The sequence below is a fragment of the Helianthus annuus genome, chromosome 5 (assembly GCF_002127325.2).
Source record: "Helianthus annuus cultivar XRQ/B chromosome 5, HanXRQr2.0-SUNRISE, whole genome shotgun sequence".
In the NCBI taxonomy this organism is placed as follows: Eukaryota; Viridiplantae; Streptophyta; class Magnoliopsida; order Asterales; family Asteraceae; genus Helianthus; species Helianthus annuus.
In genome coordinates this window covers 131,245,110-131,262,168 of record NC_035437.2, presented here as the reverse complement: position 1 = coordinate 131,262,168, position 17,059 = coordinate 131,245,110, and positions in this window count along the sequence as shown.

The following is a 17,059-nucleotide window of genomic DNA, read 5'->3' as shown; positions in this document are numbered from 1 at the left end:
TGTGAACAATTACATCGAGAAGTGTGCAGCTCTAGAACAGAAACTTGAATTACAAAGAATTGAAACTGAAAGAGTTAATCGCTTGTTGAAAAATTACTCATGTTCTTCTTATGTCATTGACAGGATTTATCCGACTGTTGAAGGCATGAAGGCATTTGAAGAAGATGAAGTAACTGAAGAAAAGACGACATCTAACAAAAAGACTCCTGAAAAGATTCCAGAAAAGAAGATTGACACAAAGAAAAAGACTGACAAAAAGAATTCTGGTAAGAAACAAGGTGTCAGTTATAACAAATGTCCACCCCCGCTGGAAAATGGATATTTGCCCAGAAATCCAAATTCTGAAATAGTCCAAAAGGCAACAAACTTACAGTGGGAGTCGGAATCCTCGGTCAATTTTCCAGAAAATATTGATGTTATTTTCACATCGTCTGACACTGATCAACAATCTCAATTGATGAAGAAAGTGGTGGATCATGTGTTAGATAACGATGAAACAGAGGAGTCAAAGTCGGAGTATATGTCGGAGTCAAAGTCTGAGTCCAGCACTCCGGGCCAAAATGAAAAACAGGGCAAAAGAGTTTATGATAAAGAATTCCTGTTATCAAAATCTAATTTGGATGACGAAATGTTTAAAGTGGCATATACTTTGAATGATTCTGACAAATTATATTCTGATGAGGAATTTCCAATAAGAGGTGTTAAACAAGAAATGATCAAAAAGGTTTTCAAACTGACAGAAATTAATATTTCTGAAATAAAAGATGTAAATCTTTCTGAAAAACCTAAAAAATACACCTCAAGAGTTCAACAAAGAGAAAAAAAGAAAAAGGGTTACAGTTCTGGTTTTGGTTATCGAAAGAAACCTAACCATAACGGTAATTTCAAAAAGAAAGGATTAGGATTTATTCCAACAGAAAATCATAAAAATGAAAAATATGTTCGAGATTTCAAATCAAAAATGAATTTTGTTTCAGGTACATCTTCTGAGGAAGAAAAAAAATTGTTCAGAAAACAGTCGAACAAAGAATTCCTTGCAAAGAAGCAAGAAGAGATGCAGACTGTTAATCAAAAGAAGGAAACTCGAATCTGTTTCAAGTGTGGAAAAAGTGGTCATATTGCCATGAGCTGTTCACAGGAAATAAAATCAACACAGGGAGTTACTAAACTGAAAGAAAAAATAATTGAGTTTGAACCACCAATTGACATAACAAAACTTTTCAAGAACTCAAAATTTGAAATTGGTGAATGTTCAAACAGATTTTACAAAAAGAGAGCATATCTTGACAACCAAAAGTGGGTTGTTAAGAAGTCTGATGAAAGTTCAAGCAATGATTCTGACTCATCAAAATCAGAGGAGCTTTCGTCTGGCGATGAATCTGATTCCACAAAGTCAGATGAGCCACATGTTGAATCAAAATGTGAAAAGTCAGTACCTCAATTGGATGATGCAAATTTTCCACCATTGAGTGCTGAAAATTTTAAGAAGAAAATTGATAAAGTTGAAATTTCAAACCAATTTTATTCTGATAAAAAGGTTTTTGATGTTGAATAGCCTTTAACCCCAAAGTAAAACATATCTTTGTAAAAATGGTTGACCGAAAAGTCAAAGGGGTTAAGAAGTTCCACGAGAAGAAGTTGGGAGGTAAGAAACCGAGAGTTAGTAACTCGGTAACACCCAAGGCTGGTCAGGCTTGGGTGGATATTTTCTTTGAGTAAAAACCTGACTTGCCGGAGTTCCCAAGTTGGTAATCGTGGAACATGAATCGGCATCTTTCTTAGAAATGTTTTTGAAATGTGTTTAAGTGTGACTTGCCGGAGCTCCCAGGTTTGTAAGCGTGAAGCAGGAATCGGCATCAGTCTTTATAACAGGTTTGATTGTGCATACCTACAAGTGGTAATTCAGGAACATTAAGTTGTACTTGTCTTTCCTACAAGTGGTATTTTTCTTGAGAAATTCACATAAAGTGATTTTGTTCTTCAAGTGGTTTGGTTAAATTTACAAGTGGTACAGATGATTGAATTTACAGGTGTTTAGTCAAGGTCATTGATTTGAACTTGATGTAATCTCATTTCAAATGGATGAAAAGCAATATGATGAACCCCGAACCTACAAGTGGTTTGTAAAATCAACAAAACTTATTTTTCGGAAAAACCATTTTGATTAAAACAAACTTAAGTGTTTTGAAATCATAATGGGAAAATAGTTTGTTGAAAGGGGGAGTTCTGATTGTTTATGTCGAGTGGATGGCGAATTGAAGCGATTCACATCAATAGTCAATTTACTTGTACAGTTTGTTTTCAAATTTTTTTTAAAAATGTGTTTGCATTTTAGGGGGAGTAAAAATTTCAGAATATCCAAAAACATTAGAATATTTGAAAAAGTCAAAAACATGATAAAATGAAAAAGAGTTTTGTTGTGCAAAAGAGGAAATGATAGTACATCAGTGGACTATCACATCATGCTAAAGAAATGGAAAGTTAAATGTGATAAACAATCTCACTGCGGATGTGTCAGTAGGTTTTTATATATTTAGTAGATTGTTTTCGAGATATAAACCTAAAGTTTCAAACTTTCTTATATCGTGGGTAACATTTCTTGGATATATGGGTAACCCCCGAAATCTTGTTTGAAAGGTCCCTCTTTCTGAGATACTAGGTCTTTATGCTCAGTGATATGTGGGGTATTATCCCGGGTCTTCTGATTTTGCGGAAGCAATGGCCTAGTCCCCGAATAATACTTTGCCGTTGCTTTAATCTTAAAGCTAGCCCTCAGTACGAAAAATGATGAAACATTGAAAAATGCTAATCATGTGCTGTTCAAGAAAAGATTCTCTAAAGGGAACACACCAAAAGTCGAGCCGTCATCTCTCTGCTGAACGGAAGTTCTGACCTGAGCTCTCACGGTTTCACATTTAACCCTTTAACAGATATCATCTAGGTATACTCACCTGTAAGACTGAACATTGGGATCTGGGTACGGGAGTATATACAAGTAGTGGGACACTCGAATAAGTTTAAGTTCTTAAGACATTAATCTCGTATCTCGAAACAGTTGAACTTTGTGTGAAAATTTAAGTGGACCAGTATAATAAATCTAGGTGAATTGTTTAGAACTTAAAATGAAATGAAGCTTAACGGTGTTGGTGATTTGTCTCAGAAACTGATATGATCCTCTTACTCAAACTCGCAAAAATATTGTATGTAAATATTTCTTTACTACATTTCGTTTATAGAAAATTCCAAAAAGATTTTGTGTGTGTTTTAGCATAAACTTTTGAAAAATCCAAAAAGATTTTCGACAACTGATGTTGACAAGCTGATTTTCAAAATTCCAAGTGCTGAACATGATGAGCATCATTTGAGGGGGAGTTGGTATAAAAAGGTTTTATAATCTATCTTGCAAGTGGTCATCAGAATTTTTTAAAGGTCAAAGAATGTAATCTTTGCAAGTGGTTCATCAGAGATCTGCAAATGGTACCTGAAAGTTGCAAAGTCTTTATCATATAAAAAAACTTATGATTATGGTAGAGAATATGCAGGTTAGCCAGGTTCCAATATCTGAGGAGTCTGGGTTTAGAGAGAGTCAGGTGACGATCTTGGACCTGTGAAAGCCAGACTGCGATCCCGAGCATGAGTCAAGGGAGAGTCTGTAGATTGAAGAGCCAGTTTATGATACCTGAAGATTATGTGACTTGAGCAGATAGAGCCAGTGTTGATCCTGGAGTTAAATTTCACACAATCTGATGATGCTGATGAACTTAAGGAATCAAGAGACCTGATCAAGATGTGTAAAGAGCCAGGTTGCGATTCTGAAAAGAGGAAAAGAGATCAACATTCGAGGGGAAGTTTGTTTGAAGAGAAGAGAGAGATTTGAGGATGCTTTACAATATAAGATACTTCGAAGAGAAGCCCGAAGACTGATAAAGTCTGAAGATGCGAAGACTCGACACTGAAGACTCGTCAACATTCGAGGGGGAGTCTGTTGGTGCATGCGTCTGTCGACTTCGTCTTGTATCGAGTCTTGTCTTAGAATGTTAGATCAGGGCACGTTTTACGAGAATGCATATAAGTTCGCATGAAAGACTAATTCCGCATAAAATGAGATTTAATGTAATTCCGCACGAAATTAAGTTTCGTTTAGGAAAGTTAATTCCGTTTGGAACACACTCATGCGGAATCACCTGCCTATATATAGGTGTCTCCATGCGATATTAGGTAATGGGTTCCGGTCTGTGCAACGAAATGCTGCCGAAGTGTCGTCTTGTTGTAATTATTATCAAAATCAATCAAACGACAGTTTAAAGTGTATATTTTGCTGAATTGACCTCAGAATGTCTGTTTCCGCCTTTCATTCTGAGTATTAACTCTTCTGATCAACTCGTTTGGGTCAGAAAACGATCCTACATGAGTAAACTAAATACATTCTGTATTTTGAAATAAAAATGATAAGGTTAAACCTGTTTCGGTAAACTTACGTAAAGTAGTTATGTAAGTCTAACCGTACGCGTATAAGCGATAACAAGTAACCGGATGAGTCATGAACAAGTTTCATATGCCAATATACTTTAAAAAAGTTATAATATCAGTAGGATATCAACTTGTATGCTCGTTAAGGTTTTAAAATCAAACTATGCCTCATAAGGGCGTTTTGGTCATTTTAAGATGTATAAAAGGAACTTGCGTATAATCTGATATTACGACCATAAACATTTTGTGAAAACACTTTATTTATGATATAATATCAGTAGGATATCAAACATATGTGTGTTTTATAGTTTAAGACCAAACTATGCTCTCTAGGGGCATTTTGGTAATTTCACACATAGTTTTGAAGGCTAATTTGGGAATCTGAGTTTACAACATGTACCTACTGTAAAACATTTTAAATGAGTTATAAAATCAGTAGGAAATAAGTCTTGGTTGGTAATTATGGTTTAAAACCATACTACTTGCCGAAAAGGCGTTAAAGTCGTTAAATGACGATATTTGCAATCTTTTAGGAAAACTAATGTTATGATCAGGTTTATACGACCAAAATATGTTAATTAATATAACATATCAGTAGTCAAAAGGTTTTGTATGAAAATTATGCTTTAAAACCATTTTAGGTGTTATAAGGGCATTATCATCACTTACGAACATAATTCAAGAACTTGTGCTTAAACTCAGTTTATAATCTGATTCGATATCCTAAAATATCTTAATTATGATATTACATCAGTAGGTAATGAGTTTGGTATGAGAAATTATGCTTAAAACCGATCTATGCACCTAAAGGGCGATTTTGGTCACTTTAAAGCACAATTTACGACATTATATGCAAACTCACTTTATGATCAGATTTGTAGCATCAAAATATGTTAAACATGTTAACATATCAGTACCTAAATCATTTGCAAGCTTATTGGTGTCTAAAACCTTATTTTTGCTAAAAAAGGCATATCGGTCAAAGTATTGCATAATAACGGAAACTTGCATAAAACTCAGATTACTATTATGATCGTGTAATATAACCTTATAGGGTTATACTATATCATATTAAAATCATAATGGAACCTAAAATCAGTAGCATACTAGTTCTAATTCGGTTCATAATCGAAAGTCAATGCAGAAGTCAAACTTCGCGACTTTCGGTTGCGACCCGACCCTAAAACTGGAATTGACGAGCCGAACATGTTTACACACGTTCTAATAATTATTGCTAAGTTGTTTAAATGATAAAACATATTTTAGAACACTTCTAAACTCATATCGCAATTATTTCAAAAACTGGCCCGTTGACTTTTTAAAACAATAATATGTTGACTCGTCAATTGACTAGGCAAACGTGATTCTTAGGAGGTGCCCTTTTGAGGGATTAACACCTACCTAATTACGATCACGTAACCATGTTTGTTGCGAACAATGGCTTGACCATTTAAGGTCTAACTGAAAGTCAAAGCATTTATCGTAAACGCTTGACTTTTCGGCTTTAAAAGCATAATAAATGAACTACTCACGAAAGGAACACTTACAAGTGGTCCTAGGGACTGAAAAGAACTCAGAGGATGCTCCCAAATAGTTCAAGAACTTCCAAGTTGAGAGATAGGAAGAAAGAATGATTTTGGTGCAAGTTGTAATGAAAACTCAACACCTATTTATAGTGTTTTGGAATTGTTTGGATGATTGCCATGTGTTTAGAGAAGTTCTAAGATGATAACAAGTGTTATACCAGCTATTAAAACCATCAAAGAGCTCCTAGATTCGAAATTATGTGTGTAAAGGTTGTATATGTGGTGAACAAGCAAACAACAATTAATAAAAAAAAATTTGTTACTGCTGCAGGTTGGCGGCCCGCGACCAAAGTTGGCCCAAGGCTCGCGGCCCGCGAGCGAGTCTAGCCCAGCTATGTATGTTTGGCAGTTTGTCACTTTTGGTCCATGTCTTCTTTATACTTAATTAAACTTTCATAAATGCCATTTTAAGCACCTTATTTTCTTGTTTCATATATAATGTTAATATAAGGTATGAAAACCTCTAGTGGCCAATCTTAGGCACATCCGGGAGTATGACCGAGCATTACGGAGTTCACGGCTGGTTTAAAAGGTCCCTCAAAGGTGTAGATTTACACGTTGACACTTTTAGTCCTTTTAACGCACAAACTTGTGCGTATTATCGTTTAATGGCATCAAAGCCCTAAACAGCTAATATTAGCCATTCCTGAGAGTATGATTGAACATCATGGTGCTCCGAGTTCGTTAAAAGGTCACTCAGAGGTAAGAATTAACATGTTGACACTTTTAACCCTTCGATGTACAACTTTTGAATTTTATCGTAAACGGTTTCGTTTATCCAACAAGTGGCTTTATAAGAGAATACGAATACCGTGTAAGGTCATTCAGAGGCTTAGTTTAAGCATGTTGACACTTTTAGTCCCTCCACATTCATAGTTTTAAATTTTGACAAAGTTAGTCCCTCATAGTCAACGTTTGACTTCATTAGGGTTTAGTTCACGTGTCAGCACATTATTGGACACGATTTTACGAGGTGTTACACAAGGGTGCGGAATCCCCTTAGTAGATCTAACGAATACAGAAACAAGTTTGTAAGATAAAGAACACAAACAATCACTTTAAACCGGTATTTTATTGGTTATCAAACACGATTGTTTACTATCGAATACGAGATTGATGATCAACCAAGGGTGCGGAATCCCCTTAGTAGATCTAACGAATACAGAAACAAGTTTGTAAGATGAAGAACACGAACAATCACTTTAAACCGGTATTCGATTGGTTATCAAACACGATTGTTTAATATCAATTCAATACTACAAGAAATCTCTCAGCCACTCTCTGTAGATTTCTCACCAAAACTCTCTCTCTCTCTCTCTCTCTCTCTATTGTGTAACCTAAACCCTAATGCATAAGGCTGCATATATAACACGGCCATGAAACTGGGCTAGGCCCACATTACAATTAACATAAACTGGGAACTAGACTAAAAGAACTTAACTTGGAATCATATAACTCAGTAGTACTTCTGAACTCTAATAATTATTACCAAGTTGTTTATGTGTTAAAACGTATTTTAGGACACCTTTAAACTCAGATCGTAATTATTTCAAAATCTGACCCGTTGACTTTTTAAAACATTCATATGTTGACTCGTCAATTGACCAAGCAAACGTGATTCTTTGGAGGTGTCCTTTTGAGGGATTAACACCTACCTAATTACGATCACGTAGCCATGTTCGTTGCAAACAATGGCTGGACCATTAAGGTCTAAACCGAAAGTCAAAGCATTTATAAAAAAACGCTTGACTTTCGGCTTTAAAAGCCTAATAAATAAACAAGTCACGAACTAAACACTTACAAGTGGTCCTAGGGACTGAATAAAACTCAAAGGGATGCTCCCAATTGCTCAGGAACTTCCACAAGAGAGTATAGAAGAATTGTAAAGAAAGGTGCAAGTTTTCAAATGAAACTCATCACCTATTTATAGTGTTTGGGAACTTCTTAGGATCATGCCAAGTGTTTAAGGGGCTTCTAAGATCACCCCAAGTGTCTAAAGAAGTGTTAAAAACCATCAAAGAAGCCATGGTTTCGAGTTTGTGAGTGAAGAAAGTTTGAGTGGTGGCCAAAAGTGAATAACTTGCAGCTGGCAACACAAGTCTGCACATAACGTGCCCTCGCGTTGTGCGACGGGGGATCAGGGACCCCGTTGCGGCGCACCACCACCCTCAATATCAGTAAAACAAGTATTAAAGTTGTCATGTTCAGTACCTATACCTTATAACTCACAATAACTTTCGCTTTTGGCACTTATGACCCTTCAAGTTAAGTTTTAGGTATTCTTGAAAATATAACCGAACATTGTTAAGCTCTAGGTTCGTTAAAAGGTCACTCAGAGGTATAAATTAACATGTTGACGCTTTTAACCCCTTTAACTTGCAAACTTGTGCATATTATCGTTTAACGGCATAAAAGCCCTAAATGGCCAATATTAGTCATTCTCGAGAGTATGATCGAACATCATAAAGCTCTCGGTTCGTTAAAAGGTCACTCAGAGGTAAGAATTAACATGTTGACGCTTTTAACCCTTCGTTTCACAATTTTCTTGAATTTAATCACAAACGGTATCGTCCGTCCAACAGGTGGCTCGATAAAGAATACAAACACCGTGTAAGGTCACTCAGAGGCTTAGTTTAAGCATGTTGACACTTTTAGTCCTTCCACATTCGAATTTTTCATTGTTTGGCAATAATAGCCCTTCCTAGTCAACAATTGACATAATTTAGGATTAAGGACAGGTGTCAAATCATTAGTGGACACGATTTTACGAGGTGTTACATCCTCACCCCCTAAAAGAAATCTCGACCTCAAGATTTGTTCAGAGTAATACGGTTAGTTCTGTATCATAGTAGGTTTTAACTAGGGGCGGCAATTCCTGACACGACCAGAAACCCGACCCGAACCCGACCCGAAAAAAACAGGTTTTGGGTCAGCTGACACGACCCGTTTAAAAAATGGGTCGGGTTCGGGTTGACCTGTTTAAAAAACGGGTCGGGTTCGGGTCGACCCGTAAAAAAATAGGTTGACCCGTTAACCCGTTTAAGTTAATATTATTAAAAAAGTATTTTCTGAAATTTTATAATTATTTTTAGTTACGTTCCCTCCTAAAGTGTGCAATAGAACTTAATTATTATTTCATTTTCCAACAAACCTTTTCAGAAAGCCCCTTTGAATTCCATCGGAATTCTAAACGTTTATCTTCTCCAGCAACCAAAATTAACTTATATATTCTAAAGCCCTAATTCTGAATCCCCCATCATGTTTCTTAGTCTCTCACATAAATCAATTCTTCTACTGGGTCCTCTCAAAGTGATTATCATTTTCTTTGCTGGTAAGTTTCTCTTATTATTCATTTCCTTTGTGTATGTAAAGATCTTCTACGAACACCATTCACCAGTGCTCTGACTTTTAGATTATATTATTGATGTCTTCAACAATCTTTTAATGTAAACACATGTTGCTATTTGACAAAACCCTACTGGCCTTATCGAATTTATATATTTTGTTTCAATTTGCTGGCATATAATTGTTAAAAGTTGTATCATTTTGTTCAAATTTTGGGGCTTTAGGGCTTTTTTTGGTGTGGGATTTCTATTTTTTTTCACTCCAAGTTGTCGACTAGTCCTGTACTACTATTTTTTTTCACTTTTTTTAGTTTTATTTTTAGGTTGTTTTAGATCTATTAATATGTTTCTGACATGTGTATGAACAAGTAGTGTTAGTGTGTTAGATTATCTTTGAAAGATTTGTTTGAAAAGTTGTAAATTTATCATATAAAAAAAGATAATAGCAATCAGTATTTTGATTTTCAAAATTTTTAATTTAAAATGAGTTATCTTTCATATTGATTTTCTTGAAAAATTGAAAATTTCTTATATGAGATACTAGAACAGTTGATGTCTTATATGAAAATTTCTTATATGAGATACTACAACAGTTGAAAATTTCATATCTATTATATATGTGCCTTTTAGTTGAAATTACTAGAACAGATGATAACTTTAAGTTAGTTTTAACTTTGCCTGTTATCTTTTAACATATAGTGTCGTTGTTATATCTTCTAACTAGAATACTTTTTTATAGTTATATTTTGGACATTGATGATAATAGTCGCATGCATACCGATGATGGCAAAGAAGATGACCAGTCAATGGAAGATAACAACCCACAAACTGGATCTCAATATGTTGAAAGTTCATCACAAAATCCAAAAAAGAAAAGAAAAAAGAAGCTAACTTCTAAAGTTTGGCAAAGTTTCACCATTCTTGAATAAGAACCAAACCAGCCGCTATACTGTAAGTGCAATAAATGTGGTAAAAAATATCTAGCTGATAGTCCCAATGGAACTGGTAATTTAAGTCGTCATCTACTTAAATGTACTAAGTCTACAACAAAAGAAATTGGTCAGTACATGGTTGCTGCTGATGACGGTGTGTTAGACATGAGAACTTCAAAATTCAATCAAGAAAGATTTAGGGAGTTATTAATACATGCACTTGCTAGACATGATCTACCATTTTCATTTGTAGAATACGAAGGAATTAGGAACATTTTTAAATACTTGGAACCAAGTGTTTCTTTTATTTCTAGGAATACTACAAAATCTGAAATAAGAAAGTTGTATCAGCGTGAAAAAAGTAGACTTCGTGGTGAATTGATTAAGTGTCCTGGTCGAATATGTTTAACTTCTGATTGTTGGACGTCAATTGTTACCGATAGTTATTTGAGTTTGACTGCCCACTATATTGATAGCAATTGGGTCTTACAAAAAAGAATTTTGAACTTTTCATACATGCCTCCTCCACACACCGGTATTGCTCTAGCTGAAAAAATTAGTGGTTTGGTAAAAAGTTGGGGAATTGAAAATGTAACACCCCCCCCAAATTACCACCTGCGGGAACCCCCGCGAGGCGTGTTACACATCAGGGTCTGAGCCACCAATCACATTGAACCAATAGGAAATACTTAATGAAACATATTATCAATTCAATAATGTTGAGTAGCGGAAGCATATAGTAAATTGTTTAGTAATCGTTTCAGAATAAATCAAAACCAATGTGTCAATACGAGTATTCCAATAACTTCGATCCATGACAACTCCAGCACTTCCAGACAGCAAGACCACGTTCCAAAGCTAACGACCTACAAGCATGCAACAAGTGCGTCAGACTACGCTGGTGAGTTCAAGGTGTTATTACACGTTGTGTTACCAGATATATGTTAATACGATTCAATGATATGTTACGATGTTGCTCAAGTTAGATTACCCTAGGGACTACGCCCTTACGTAACCGAGGAGTGTGCCTCTTAGCAACCCACTATGTTGTTCGGTTAGTTACCCTAGGGGAACCGCCCTTACGTAACCGAGGAGTGTGCCTCTAAACAACCATAGTGAAACCCAGATAATTAGTACCTAATAGCGCTATCAACTAATTACCCCCACTGCCCTCCAGGCAATGACCAAAACCGATTAAGTTGTTTACCCAATGTTTCCCGTCCAATGTTTACCAGTTGTCCCAAACCACCGGGACGCATGCTCGAGAAAATGCAATGAACTCACCTGGGATTGCTCGGTATGATTCACACAGTTCAATTAAGTTACAAAGTGATCAACCCCGTCCTACCAAAGTTATTATGCTAGTCAGATTCGTATACAAGTTTGTACAAGTATTCGACATCATATTCCACATATAGGCATCGACGTAAACAGTCACGTAAACAAGCAAAGTCCAAGTGTTCAGCCCAATCAGTTGGGCTCGTATTGTGCAGGCCCGATATCAGCATGTACGGTTATATGGTCTCGAGTCGCAACGAGGGGTTTCGAGTCGCAACTGTGGTTTCGGTTTGTCATGGTCTGGTTACGAGTCGCATCCTGACTCGCAACAGTGGTTTCGGTTCATGCTGTTTTGTGTCGGTGTGCGTTGGTTACGAGTCGCAACTGGACTCGCAACCACGGTTTCGAGTTGTGCTATGTGTGTACCAGTGTGGGGTCTTGAGTCGTAACTAGACCCGCAACCATGGTCTCGACTCGCAACCATGTGTCGCAACCAAGTGTGTAACAGTTTTCCTGATTTGTAGCATCTAAATTCCGTAACAGATTATGCATAATTTTGGCAATTCAATCAGAATCAATTAACAGTTTTGTTTACCATTCAAACGAATCAAACAGGCAGTTTTAACATAACTCTCATGAACCCTAGTCATGATCAAAGCGTGAACATCAATTTTTCACCAAACATAAATCGATTTAGACCCTAAAGCATAACAATTTCCCAGCTAAATCATAATCAAACCCAAGATACCATTAACACATCATACAATATATATCCGGTAATCACATATAATAGCCGATCCATGAACATTAATAGTTAACATCAAAATCAAACATACTATCATGAACCCTAGATCATCATACTAGATTATCACACATAGAATAATATCATCAATCATAATCAGACACTAACCGATTAGAGTACACAAAGGTGATCCGAGTAAGAAAGATCTTCGGTTGTGCGTGTGGATGCCGTCGAGTTTCAGCCTAAGCCGAGAGAGAGAGAGACGAGAGTCTTGTGTGTGTGTGTGTTGTTACTAACTAAGGGCAATAACCCCTAAAGAGGTGTTTGTTTGCGGGCATGAGAGTGGGCCGAGCCCCACATCTCGAGTACAAATATTACGGCCCAAAGGCCATGTTGTGTGGTTCGGTTTGTTTATGACATACATACATGCACTCATATAACACAAAACACAGAATCATAACGTCATATCAATCGTAATAGTTCACATCGGCACATAATATTACACAGAAGTGGGCTCGAACTACGAGTTGTCACAGTATCCCCAACTAAAAGGAAATTTCGTCCCGAAATTTAGTACGCACACATTGAGAAAGCTAGAAAGCTAGATAAGTTCAAGTTAGGTAAGTTATATCGTTTGCTGGTTTTCCTGGGGTGTCACATCCTCCCCAACTTGAATGGGAATTTCGTCCCGAAATTCACTAGTTGCATCAGTACTGGTTTTGCTAGGTTTTGACTGGCCTTCGGGGAACAAATGTGGATACTTAAGTTTCATCTGGTCCTCGCGTTCCCACGTGAACTCTGGACCACGTCTGGAGTTCCAACGAACTCTCATAATCGGTATACGGCTGTGTTTGCGAACTTTAACTTCCCGATCCATAATTTCAATTGGTTCTTCGGCAAACTGCAATTTGTCGTCTATCTTCAGCTCTTGAAATGGTACTACTAGTGTTTCATCAACCAAACACTTTCTTAGCTGCGATACGTGAAATACATCATGGACATTACCCAACTCAGCCGGTAATTCCAACCTGTAAGCCACCTTTCCAATTCGTTCTAGAATTTTGAACAGTCCCACATAACGAGGGTTTAGTTTGCCGCGTTTCCCAAAACGCACCACACCCTTCCAGGGTGAAACCTTTAACATAACGCGGTCATTAACTTCAAATTCCAACGGTTTACTACGCTTGTCAGCGTAGCTCTTCTGTCGGTCACGAGCTGCGGCCATACGATTTCTGATCTGCACAATGCTTTCCGATGCTTCAAGAACAAACTCAGGTCCTGTGATCTGGCTGTCACCCACCTCATGCCAACAGAGAGGTGAGCGACATTTCCGTCCGTACAGTGCTTCGAACGAAGCTGCCTTAATGCTTGAATGGTAGCTGTTGTTGTAGGAGAATTCTATCAACGGTAGGTGCTTCTCCCATCCCTTTCCAAAGTCGAGTACGCACGCTCGAAGCATATCTTCGAGGGTTTGGATGGTGCGCTCGCTTTGACCATCCGTCTGCGGGTGATAAGCGGTACTCATGTCGAGTTGGGAACCAAACGATTTATGCATTGACTGCCATAATTCTGAAGTGAAACGCGGATCACGGTCTGAGATGATAGAAGTTGGCACCCCATGCCTAGAGACCACTTCCTTAAGGTAGATTGCTGCCAATTGAGAAAACTTGTCTGTTTCCTTGATTGCTAAGAAGTGTGCTGATTTCGTGAGGCGATCAACAATCACCCAGATAGTGTCATTCCCAGTCTGAGTTCTGGGCAACCCTGTCACAAAATCCATAGCGATCTGTTCCCACTTCCAGGTGGGTATTTCTAGTTGCTGCAGTAGACCTGAGGGCTTTTGATGTTCTGCTTTGACTTTAGCACAAGTCAAACACTTGCTGACGTAGGTTGCTATATGAGCCTTCATGCTGGGCCACCAGTACGTAGTTTTTAAGTCGTGGTACATCTTATCTTATCCAGGATGTACAGAGTAACGTGATTTATGTGCCTCTTCCATTACAAGTTCCCGTAAATTGCCAAAGAATGGGACCCAAATGCGTCCAGTTACATAGTAAGCGCCGTCTCCCTTCTGTTCTAGTCGTTGTCTCGAGCCACGTAAAGCTTCAGCTCGAATGTTCTCTGGTTTCAACGCTTCCAACTGAGCGTCTCGTATCTGGGAAGGGAGGTTGGACTGAATCGTGAGTTGCAATGCTCGCACACGCCTAGGTGCATTATCCTTTCTGCTGAGGGCGTCAGCTACAACGTTCGCCTTGCCCGGATGATACTTGATGGCACATTCATAATCGTTCAATAATTCCACCCATCGTCGTTGTCGCATATTCAACTCTTTCTGGTCGAAGATGTGCTGGAGACTCCTATGGTCGGTGTAGATGGTGCATTTGGTACCGTACAGATAGTGCCTCCAAATCTTCAACGCAAACACCACCGCTCCTAACTCCAAGTCGTGCGTCGTGTAGTTCTTCTCGTGCACCTTCAGCTGACGAGAAGCATAAGCTATTACCTTCTCGCGTTGCATCAACACGCAACCGAGACCCTGAATCGAAGCATCACAATAAACCACAAAGTCTTCAGTACCCTCTGGTAACGACAAGATTGGTGCACTGCAAAGTTTCTGTTTTAACAACTGGAAGGCCTCTTCCTGCTTCGTTCCCCAAGAGTACGCCGTGTTCTTCTGTGTCAGTGAGGTGAGAGGTTGCGCGATTTTCGAGAAGTCTTTAATAAACCTTCGATAGTATCCAGCAAGACCAAGAAATTGACGCACCTCAGACGGAGTCTTTGGTGCCGCCCAATTCTTGACTGCATCCACCTTCGCAGGATCCACATGTATCCCTTTCTCGTTAACAACATGCCCAAGGAAATGCACTTCCCGAATCCAAAAGTCGCACTTAGAAAATTTCGCATACAGCTGTTCCCTTCTCAAGAGTTCCAAGATGAGACGTAGGTGACGCTCGTGATCTTCCTTGTTCTTGGAATAGACTAAGATGTCGTCAATAAACACTATAACAAACTCGTCGAGATATGGCTTGCATACGCGATTCATGAGATCCATGAAAACTGCTGGCGCATTGGTCAATCCAAACGGCATGACCAAAAACTCATAGTGTCCGTAGCGCGTTCGAAAGGCTGTCTTGGGAACATCCTCTTCCCTAACCCTTACCTGGTGATAACCCGACCTTAAGTCGATCTTTGAATAGAAACTCGACCCTTGCAACTGGTCGAACAAGTCGTCGATACGTGGCAACGGATAGCGGTTCTTAATGGTCACCTTGTTGAGCTCTCGATAGTCGATACACATACAGAATGACCCGTCCTTCTTCTTTACGAACAAGACTGGGGCTCCCCAAGGCGAAGAACTGGGTCGAATAAAGCCCCTGTCCAACAACTCCTGCAGTTGATTAGACAGTTCCTGTAACTCTCCTGGTGCTAACCGGTAAGGAGCTCGAGCAATTGGAGCCGCTCCCGGTGCAAGATCAATCTGAAATTCTACTTGACGGTGAGGAGGTAATCCTGGTAGCTCCTCTGGAAATACATCAGCGAATTCTCGCACCACTGGTAACTCCTCAATCTTACTCTCTTCAGATTGAGCGTTGGTAACTAACGCTAACATTGCTGGGTACCCCTTTTGTAGATACTGTTGTGCACGCATGGCCGTGATAATTCCAACCATCGTCCCACTACGATGCCCTTGAACTAACAGTGACTCTCCATCAAGGAGAGGAATGCGCACAATCTTCTCTTTACATAGAATTTCTGCTTGGTGCTTAGACAACCAATCCATGCCTACCACTATGTCAAAACTACCGAGCGTAACGGGAAGGAGGTCAATATCAAACACCTGACCCACGAGATCTAGTTTGCACCCGAAAAGAACGTTCGAGGCTTCTATCGTTTTACCATCAGCTAATTCTACTACTTGTTTAACCTCTAGAGGTGTTGGGGTTATCCCTAATCGTTGACTAAACTCTAGGGACACATAACTCCAATCGGCACCCGAATCAAATAATACAGAAGCAATACGATCATTAACAGGAAACGTACCAGTTACAACGTTGCCGTCATTCCTGGCATCCCCTGCTCCAAGCTGAAACACTCTGCCCCGAGCACCATTACCCCCGTTGTTGCCGTTGTTGTTGTTGTTGTTGTTCCCAGCGTTGTTGTTATTCGGGCGGTTTTTGTCGTTAGCGTTCTGGTTTAACTGAGGGCAATCCCGCTTAAAGTGACCCTCGTCACCGCACTGATAGCACCCCTTTCTGAAACCCTGGTTCTGCTGGGGTGGTTGCCCCTGTTGTCTCTGGTTTTGCTGGTTCTGTTGCTGCTGGTGTTTGGGTTGTGAGGTCCTACAATCCCTGGCCTCATGGCCTGGCTTGCCACACTTGTTACACGTCCGACCACACGGCCCCCAATGATGATAGCCACATTTGTTACACCGTGGCTTCCTCCCTGCATATGAACCCTGGCTGTGGCCACTTCCCTGGCCTTGATTGACAGAAGACGACTGGCTGACGTTGCGGTTGCTGTTGTCTGGCCTTTTCTGAGTCTGACCAGCACTGGATGCTTTGTCGTAGTCCCACTATGTTGTTCGGTTAGTTACCCTAGGGGAACCGCCCTTACGTAACCGAGGAGTGTGCCTCTAAACAACCATAGTGAAACCCAGATAATTAGTACCTAATAGCGCTATCAACTAATTACCCCCACTGCCCTCCA